Raw genomic sequence first — 10460 nt, 5'->3', positions numbered from 1 at the left:
TGGCTTTGGGCAGAGGAGATTGGGTGGTTGTTGGTTCTGACTCTGTTTGCCAATTAGCCATGGCCACTTTCCCTTTCTGCAAATGGGCTCGATTGAGAGAAGGTGAGGGTGAGGTCTGGGCAAGGGAAAGTGGAAAGTGGGCAGAGTGAGGGCTGTGGAGAGGTCTGAGCCTGGAGGAGAAAGTTATATTAAGGTTTCAGAGAAACTTTGGCAAAATTGTTTCGGCTCAGCAGATGAAAGAAGATGTGGAACAAACACAGGGAGAACAAAGGCAGTAGAGGAAACCCAGGCGGGCTCAGGAGATAAGTCAGGGGAAGAAGACAAAGGCAGCTAAATTTAAACAGGAGAGAAAAGATGCCTCACCGGGGCCAGGAGCGTCTATAAATATCTGGAAGGCAACAGGCTCCAGAAAGAAAGGAAGAATTATTCACTGTCTTCCCAGATGTAGGACAGAAACAGAGGCCAGAAGGAAGCCGGGACGGCGTCAGGCTGCTGGACGCAGGAGAATAAAGCGGTGTTTGTGCTGCAGTAGAAACTGGGCAGTGAGTGGGGACTCCGGCTCCTGAGCGGCTGCTCAGAGTGGGATCTCTTCCAGGCCTCCCAAGGCTGCCTGGCCTGGGGCCCTTCAGAGACCACTAGCCCCTAGCACAGATGCATCTCTGCTGACACAGAGGAGCTCTGTAGGAGCAAAGGAGTACACTTGGCTCTAGGTGCCGAGATTGACTGGTGGCCTTCGAAGTCCCTTCCCTTCTCTAGCTCCTGTTTTCCTCTTTGTAAAATGGGGGAAATGGCTGGTAACCTACCAGGGATAGTGTGAGGATCAAATGAGCCTTTGTGTGTGAAAGGGCTTCGGAAGCCCTAAAGCCTGTGACAGTTGGAAGATGTTTGCTCTGCCTGATAACCACCGGCCTGCGTTTTCCCAGACCCCGTGGATAAGCTGGTCAGGGGCATTGTTAAGGGGTAGGAAGTTTCTCCCTTTCCAGTTTCTCTCCGTCTCTCTCTCCTTCACTTTCACGATCCCTTATGTTCCCTCTTCAAACATTCCTTGATGCATTGGCACCACCTGAGGCCCTGGAGATATGTCTCAGAGCAGAGCAGAGCCCTTGTCTTTAAGGAGTTAATGATTCAACAGGAAAAGGAGGACATGAACCCAGATCACTTCCTTCTGGTGCAACAGTGCCACAGCAGAGGCAAGGGCTTAGCCGCAGGTGACCAAGGGAGAGAGGTGCGGTCCAGGCAGGAGGAACAGCATGTGGCCATGTGCAGAAATGGGAACAGCACACTGTGCATTAGGGAACCACAAACAGTTCAGTGAGGGCTGTAGCATGGGCTGTGTCTCCTGCAGAAGGTTTGAGATGAGGCTGGAGGGGGACCCAGGGCTGTGCTGTGCTGGGTCTTGCAGGCTGGGCCAACGATGCTTATTCTGTCAATAGAGGGGATTCACTGGAGGGTTTGGAGCAGGGAGTGCCAGGACGCCCTTTCCATTTTAGATAGCTCTCTCTGTAGTCAGTGTGGGTGATGGACTGAGGTCCGTGGTCTGAGCAGAGCACTGCCCCACTCCTGATATGCATTTGCCAGGGGCGATTTGAGAAACCTGAGTCACCAGCACTCATGGAGAGAGGGAAAGGGTTACTCCTGGGGCTGAGCTGAGACTGATGGGTGAAAGTGCTAATTAGCAGAGGGCAGGTGTCCAGGAAATTGCTGAGATTGTGCTTCCTTGCTTAGGCTGGAGATAAGATACCACTCCCATCCCATATTTCTCCTTGGAGGAAACACCACCCTGGGGCCCAGTTTCCATAACCCGGGAGCAGGGCCAAGTGCCTTCTCTAGCTCCTTTCTCCTGCCTGTTGGCATTTCTGTTTGAGAAATGAAGGGAGTGGGCTTGGTAGAATAATGTCATCATTAAAAGTCCCCAAGTAAGATGACCATGTTGTATCTGCGTTTCAGAATCTTCCTGGAACTCTTCCATCTTCGCTGCTGCCTCGCCTAACTTCCCTGCGCTTATAGCTCACCCCTTTCATCCTCTCCGATTCCCTGATGATACGGTGTTATCTTGTTCACTCTGTTTCTGTCTGAATACAGAGCCTGCATATGAGCTGAGATTGGTTCCAACTGCTCTGCTCCTCAGAGAATTCCCTGGTTGTTTGCTTCAGTAGCCTGAAATAAAAACCCTGATGTTTATCTGAGGATGACACCAGCTCCCTGTGCAGTGTGGGGCTTGTGAGGAAGCGCACTGGTGTAGCCAGGCCCCGGGGAAGGGCTGCGAGCATCACCTACGCTGGGTGTAGGCCACCCGGTCCTGTAACAGACTCACCCAAAACAAACAAACAAACAAACAAAAACACTCCCCAGATAGAGAATTTCATGGTGGAAGAAGGCTTTAAAGATCACGTGTAGTAGACATATTTGGAGGACACACCCAGCTTCCGCAATCTAACCTGAGGACAGTCCTCTGCCTTGCCACCCCCCATCCCACATATGCAGAAAAATGGACTCAAGTAGTGATCCTTTTATTGCATATTCTTGTTGCTCCAGACACAGCTGATTGGGAAAGGGGTGGACACCTGCCTCAGGAAAACCCACCCAGAGGCTGAGCTGGTCCAACCAGATCATCTCCAGAAAATCCAGAATTGCGTTACAGAGAGACTTGTTTAGCTTGCTGTGGGTCTTGTGCTTCTCAGGCCATGCAGAAATGAGGTCTGAGGGGGCCATGATGGGTCATCATGGGACATGTGCGAGCAGGACAGAGAAAGTTTATTTGCAGAGAGAATGGATTAGAAACAAATTGAAAGACCATGTAATTAGAGAGAGCAAAAAAGAGAGGGAGAGAAAGAAAGAAAGAGAGAGAGAGAGAGAGAGAGACAAGGATGGAGAACTTACTTTGGCTCTCGAGTGACTTTGTGTCTTTGGTGTTCCTGCCCTTGGCTCTGTAAGATACTGCTATTCTTCCAGTAAACTCCTTTTGTTTAAGTTAGTTTGGATGAGTTCTTTGTAACCAAATGATTGGTCAACTAGTCTTGTTCCTCCACAATCAAGAAAAGTTGCAACTAAAAATTTCCAGACCTCTTATTTTTTTTTGGAAACTGAGAAAGATTCCATCATGAGCTTTCTTTTTTAACCCTTTCAATATCTCATACCCTCTGGTTAGGAAGTCCTTATTGAGGTCCAGTCTAAATGTCTTTTGTTACATTTCAAGGCTGATTACTTTTGTTCTATGTTAGGTCATTTTTTCTTTATATTCTGTCCTCTTTTCCTTACAGTAACTTATACATAGTAGATGTTTGTACATATATTTTCCTATTGAATGGAGAAAAATTCCTTAACAGCCCCCAAGACTCAGCTGAAGAAAAAAGAAAGAGAGGGAGAACCATATGCCTTTGGACTATTGAAAAAATATCAACTTTTTTTTTGGGAAAATGGTGCACTCTCCTAAGAAAATATGGTAGAAATGGGGATTTATGGTCCTGGTTGAAGAACCCGGAGTGTAACACTAGATTTGTCGCTTATTAGCCCTTCTTAATAATTTTGCAGCAATTTAGAATTTAAAAGAGTGCAAGAGATTCTGAAAAGAGAGCGATCTTAAATGGAACCCTTCTGAATGGTCAAGGATTTTTTTCTCTTGGCCCTCAGGGACTTTTTGGCTGACAGAAAATTTCTGGATTTTCATGCTTTCTGATAGGTAGGGGGTCAGAGCAAGGATGTCATGTCAGACAGGTTTCACATACTGACCCCATCTCAGAGTGGCTTTTGCCAAGTGACTTAACTTCTTTAACGTCTGTTTTTTCTTTAAGTGGGACTAAAGATAGTCCCTATTTCATACGGTTGTGTTGAGTTGTTTGTAAGGTTCTCTGTAATGTATGAACTGTTACTAGTAGTCTTAGGAACATGACTTTTAGGAGGTCACAGGGCTGGGGAGGATCGTGGAGTGTATCTGCTTGGATGCCTTCAGCTGCTATAATGGAAAACTTTGATTGGCTCTAATAAAAAGTATTTTAAAAAATCTGCCATCCCTGGAAGTCCTGAGGTGGGATGCACAGCAGGGTTGCTTGAGATAGTAAAAGAGGTATCATCACCCGCCTCTCCTCTTTGCCATCCTTAGGAACTGTCTGCCTCCAGGCTGGCTCCCTGCGAGGTCCCAAATAGCTGCAAATATTCCAGATGTCCCATTTAGACACACACATTTCTAGAAGGACAAGAGACCACATCTACTGTGTCTCCCCACTACAATTCTCAATTTGTTCTCTTCCCCTTTCTCTTTCTTTCACATCTTGTGTCTCCCTTATTTCCTCCCTTCCTCCCTTCCTTCTTTCTCTCTCTCTTTCTTTCTCTCCCTCTTTCTTTCTCTCCCTCTCCCTTTCTTTCTTTCTTTCTTTCTTTCTTTCTTTCTTTCTTTCTTTCTCTCTCTCTTTCTTTCTTTCTTCTTTCTTTCTTTCTTTCTTTCTTTCTTTCTTTCTTTCTTTCTCTCTCTTTCTTTCTCCTTTCTTTCTTTCTTTCTTTCTTTCTTTCTTTCTTTCTTTCTTTCTTTCTTTCTTTCTTTCTTCTCTTTCCCTCTCTCTCTCTCTCTCTCCCTCTCTCTTTCTCTCTTTCTCTCTTTGTTTCTTTTCTCTCCCAGATAGACAGACTCATATACACACATGCACAGAAGCGATAAAGGATAGTGCCGGTGTACATGGATTAAATAGAGCCCGCTGATGATGGGAATAGGTGCACCAGTTTGGGCGCTAAGAAATGTCAGGCCCCAGTTACAATAACAATCACACACAGACAGACACACACACACACACTCACACACAACTTTTTAACGTAAGAGAAAAGGCAGCTGAAAAAGAGAACTGTGAGCTGGCAGAGAGATGCCACGGTCCCAGAGAGCCCATCTCCTCTGACAGCAGTGGAATGACTTTCCTGGCTGCCTGTCCCACAGCTGCAGTGCCTGCACCCACAGCCCACTGCAACCCTGCAGGTTAAGGCAGAGAAGGTGTCACTCCCAGCCCGACACCTGAGCCACTGGGCGGCTTGGTGTCAGTCTGCTGCTCATCCCACTCTCCTCTCACACCCCAACTCCACCATCTCCACTTTCCCTCCAGCCAGAACTTGCTCTCTAGTTATATTAGGGCTGGGACCATGCTTTGATTTCTCAACCATCTCTTTTCTCTTCCCAAAAGAACTGGAGTTCCGTCACCTGCTGTTATGGACTGAATTGTGTCTCCCCAAATTAATATATTGAAGCCTAACCTTCAATGTGACTGTATTTGGCGACAGGGCCTTTAAAGGGGTAATTAGGGTTAAATGAGGTCATAAGGATGGGGCCCTAATCCATTGTGATTGGTGTCCTCATAAGAGGAGAGAGATTCCAGGAATGTGTCCATGTTAGGACACAGTGAGAGGGTGGCTGTCTGCAAGCCAAGGAGAGAGGCTTCAGGAGAAACTAACCCTTGATCGTTAGTACCATGACCTTGGGCTTCTAGCCTCCAGAACTGTGAGAAATAAATTTCTGTAGCCAAGGCCATGGTATTTTGTTATGGAAAAGTAAGCAAAGTAAGACACCTGCTGTTACCTGCTGCCATGTTCCTTGTACTGATGGCTTTAAGGCAGGTTGTTTAGTTTAGAAGAAAGATGGCTTTGAAGTCCTTCCTGTGTTTGAATCTTGGTCCTGCCACTTACTAGCCAGGTAACCTCTAGCAATTTGGGTAACCTCGTTAATCTTCATTTCATTATCTGTGGAAGGGAAAAGTAGTATTTTCTCAGAGGTTCAAATAAGTTATATGCAAAGTGCTTAGTACTGGGTCTAGAGTATGCTACTATAATAATACTAAAATGAAGTTATTAAAAATTCTGGTTTGTTACATTGATATAATAACACAACTTACCTTGTACATGTTGTGTTTGGCATGAAGTTGGGGCTTAATAACTGTTAGGTTCCTTTCCTACAAATCCCTCATGTTGCACCCGTTTGCATGCATTTCCTGCCAGGTGCTGAACTTGCTGCCTGTGGATCCCACATTCCAACTGCTAGACTGGCCTTCCTGCCCTTGTCATCATATCCCTCTTATTTGCTTAATTTTTTCCCCTTAATATTAATTACTAGCTTACCTACTATATTTATTCATTTATTTTTTACATATTTACCTTTTTGTTTTTTCCTCCCACCTAGAATTCTTTTTTGAAGTATAGTTAATTTATAATGTTTCAGGTGTACAGCAAAGTGATTCAGTTATACATACATATACACACACATATATATATACATATATATTCTTTTTCAGATTCTTTTCCATTATATGTTGTTACAAGGTATTGAATATAGTTCCCGGTTTTATATATTGAATATAGCCATCTTCAAACACATAAAAACCTACCTATAGAAATGAGAGCCAACTTTTTCTGAGTAGCTATAAGGAGGAGGGAGCTCTGACCAAATTACAAAACAAAAATGAAATAAAAATAATTCTAATGGAAGAGTAGATTTTTAAAATTGAAGTATAGTTGGTTTACAATATTGTGTTAGTTTCATGTGTACAGAATAGTGATTCAGTATTTTTGCAGATTATACTCCATTATAGGTTATTACAAGATAATGGATATAATTTCCTGTGCTATACAGTAGGACCTTGTTGGTTATCTGTTTTATATATAGTAGTGTGTATCCCAAACTCCTAATTTATCACTCCCCACACTTTCCCCCTTTGGTAGCCATAAGTTTGTTTTCTATGTCTGTGAGTCTATTTCTATTTTGTAAATAAGTTCATTTGTGTCATTTTTTTTAGATTCCGCATATAGATGATATCATATATTTCTCTCTCTCTGTCTGACTTACTTCACTTAGTATGATAATCTCTAGGTCCATCCATGTTGCTGCAAACCTCCTAGAATTTTAAGCTTTGGGAGGACCTGGCACATTATAGGCACTTACTCTTAACTGTTGAGCAAGTGAATGAAGGAATGAAGGAATGGTGTGGGCAAAAGCCAGATCCCAGGGGGAGGAGGGGGAAGTAACTCTTACGGTGGCTAAATGTTCAGGATCTGGAGCCAGAGGAGCAGGATTCAAATCCTGGCCCTCCCTCTTCCCAGCTGTGTGATTTTGACTCAGTTGCTTGGACATGAGGATTGAATGAGCAAACACAGGTAGGTGCAGAGAATCGTGCCTGTTGGAGCCTGGGAAACATCAGTTAGTGCTCCTGAGAAATTACAGAGAAGTTTGTGAGGAAGCAGTGATGGAGAGTACCCATCTTCTCCGTATCCGAATGAGAAGGAGGGGAGAGCCACTGGGTGAAAATTAGACAAATAGGCTCAAGAGCATGAAAGTGGGATTTCCTCCTTGTGGGAGTTAATTCTCTTCTGGATCACTGTGGTTCCCTTGGTATCACACTCAGCTGCAGAGCAGAGACTTGGGACCAGGCATTTCTACCTAGAAAAATCCACAGGAATAATGGAGTCCAGTTAGCTGTGAACTAATGTTGGTGTGGGGGTAGCTCTTCTTCTCATTCTATCTGTTGTATGAGGACAGGAAGGTTCTCAGCAGGTTAGCACTTACCGGAGACCGTAGAGCTGCAAGTGTTAGGGCCAGATCGTAAACTCAACCCTCCTGAGTCTAATGCTAGTAAACAGTCTCTCAGTCATAATGGAGTGGGGAGGAAGTAGAAACTTTGGTGCCATTTTCCCCCGGAAATGAAAACCAGTCTTATATCTTCATGTAAGTGGTATTTGGACCCTCCTGTGAAAAGAAATTGGTTTTTTCCTTTTGCAAGCTTTGGGTTTCTATCATGTAAGATTGTAAGAGTTATCACAGCCTGTGTGGAAGCTGAACTTAACGCCATGGGGTCGATCAATTCTAAAGCAATTGGAGAGCGGGGAGCTGAGCGTCTTTTACTGGGAAAAGGTAATTGTCTTTTATTGACTTTTTTGATTCTCAAGAAGTTTTCCTGCAGTGGGTGACTATGGAGTTGCCTTAGTGCCGGTTGTTGAAACACAGGAAGGTCTCTCCAAAGGTAGAGTTGAGCTGTATAGAAGAAGCTCAGTCTAGAGTAATGTAGTGATGGCAGAATGGGGCTTAAGGCTATGCCTAGCCCATGACTGCTTTGTTTGGAATGCATAATATATTAAAAACATTTTTTTGGCCAGTACTAAAAAAATCAGACTATTTCACATAAAGATCTGGATTTCCCATTAAAAAAAAAAAAAAAAAAAAAAAAAAAAAACACCTCTGGCAACGCTGGACCTTGTTCTATGACAACAATTGGCTAGACCCAAATAGTGATGCTCCCTTCAAATGAGGCATGTGTCTTTCAGTTTGTCACAGTTCCCTCCACCATATGTGTGGTCTTATACCTCTCACATTTCACTTATTACTGTAGTGGACATTTTAGTTTGTAATCCACTAAATAATGGAAATAGCACTGCACTGGTAATAGAAGACTTGAACACCAGTTCTGATGCCAAGATGCTGTAGTGGTATTGGGCAAGTGTCTTAAGCTCACCAGACCTTGGTTAATTCATACATGAAAGGGAATATTGTCTCACCATGTGAAGGTCTTTGGGAAAGCTGATTCATTCATTCATCTAAGCATTCAGTTAATGTTTATTGAGTATATACATTACATACTCAATAATGGAGAAGCAGTGTGACAAAAGCAGATGTGAATCTTATTATTCAATGGAGGAAACAGGTAACTACATAAGGGGGAGAAATACAGGGTGCCCTGAGGACACATTACAAGAACATTTTGCCCAGTCTAGGGTTCAAGAAAGGCTTTCAGGAAGAAGTGAGGTTTAAATCAAGACTTGAAGGATGAGCAGCAGTGGGTAAGGGAAAGAGAAGAGTGTCCTGGGCAGAGAGAACAGCACGTACAAAGACTGGAAGCAAGAGAAAGCAAGGTGTGTTAGAGAAACTTAAAGGATGTGATATAGGCAGAAAAGGATGGAAAGTGAAAAGAAGAGCTGGAGTTAGAGAAATGAACGAAGGCCAGATTATGAGGGGATTTGATGTCAAGAAGTGCTCTGGCCAGTTTAGGACTTTTAGTTTTGAGACTTGTCTGTCTCTTTAGCTATTCAAGAAGGAGAAACAACAAGTAGATGGGTGGACAGATCCCAAGTATCAGCATGAGAGACAGAAAGCAGTTCCCAAAGAGTAAACAAAGAAAACAATTATTAGCTAGTTAATGATGGATCACAGTTGAGTCTGATGCAACTAACTCATCACCGAAATGCATTTATAGCTAGCAAACAGAACACATGATGGAAAGATACTTGTAATAAATCATATTTTAATAGGAAACAAAAACTGCTGGCTCAGCTCCTTTTGTCTTTTATCTTGACAACTTCACTATGTGTTGTCAATTAACTGAACTGCTGGCAGAAAACATCTGAAAAATTAATTGGCTTCCAAATGGGTTTCCCAGAAACCCATTCTTATAAACTTGTAACGGTAACTGCAGAAACGTTGCCTGGGTGATATTTAAACATAAAGACAGTAACAGAAAGAAATCATCACCTAGGGCTCTTTTAAAACTCGATCTCTCTATGTTTCTGAAAAATCTAGGCTTCACCAACAATTAGTTGACATTTCTAGGTAATTGAGGACAAAAAGTTCTCTTGATCCAAATACATCGGTTCTTCATATCCTTTGGGGGTGAAGAATCAGGACCAGTCTCATCACTGTAATTGCCAGTGGGGATGGGAATAGAAAAATCTCTTCTTCTGGGTGGTTATCAATGTAAAGAATTCCCACTGCTCCCTCTGCCCATTGTTATGGGGAAAATGAGCATGTTCACGTCCTCCCTCATCTGTGTCAGAGTCCTGGGCCCCCCTCCAAGTCCAGCGCTTGTTTTAAATTGGAGCAGAGTATGAGGCAGGTCTTCCCACATAGTCTAAAAATTCCTCTTTAAAAGGATTATCTATATTCTGGCACAGAAGCATGAATAAAAAGAGCAACCATCTCTATTCTTCTGACTATTTCCCCTCATCTGAGGTCTGGCCCATCCAGATTAATTATAAATGATCAAGAGCCACAGCCAGGGCTTGGCTGGGTGAACTGTCTCCATGGAGTGACTGGAGAGATCCATAAAAATCCTCAGACTAATATCTCTCTCAATAGCTCTCTCTGAGGTTAGATGTCCCATCATTAGAGATTCTTTCTTAAAAATGTTATTTATAGAGGAGTAGTATATTAGAACCAAATTAATCTGTTCAGCAAACATTTATTGAACCCCTACAATGTGCTATATTATATGATAGGTGTAAGGAATGAATAATAACGCTTATGGTAAGAATCACTATTTATTGAGCTATTAGTAAGGGATAGGTATGGTGCTTGGTGCTGTATATACAGTGTTTTATTTAATTCTTTGAAACTCCTTGAGAGGTAAGTATTATTGCCTTTATTATGAAGATGAGAACACTGAGATTTCGAAAGATTAATTATCTTGCCCAAAGTCAAAATCACCCATATAGAGTGTGTTGGAGGC

Source organism: Balaenoptera ricei, chromosome 8 (genome assembly GCF_028023285.1).
Source record: "Balaenoptera ricei isolate mBalRic1 chromosome 8, mBalRic1.hap2, whole genome shotgun sequence".
Taxonomy (NCBI): domain Eukaryota; kingdom Metazoa; phylum Chordata; class Mammalia; order Artiodactyla; family Balaenopteridae; genus Balaenoptera; species Balaenoptera ricei.
This window is presented reverse-complemented; position numbering follows the sequence as displayed.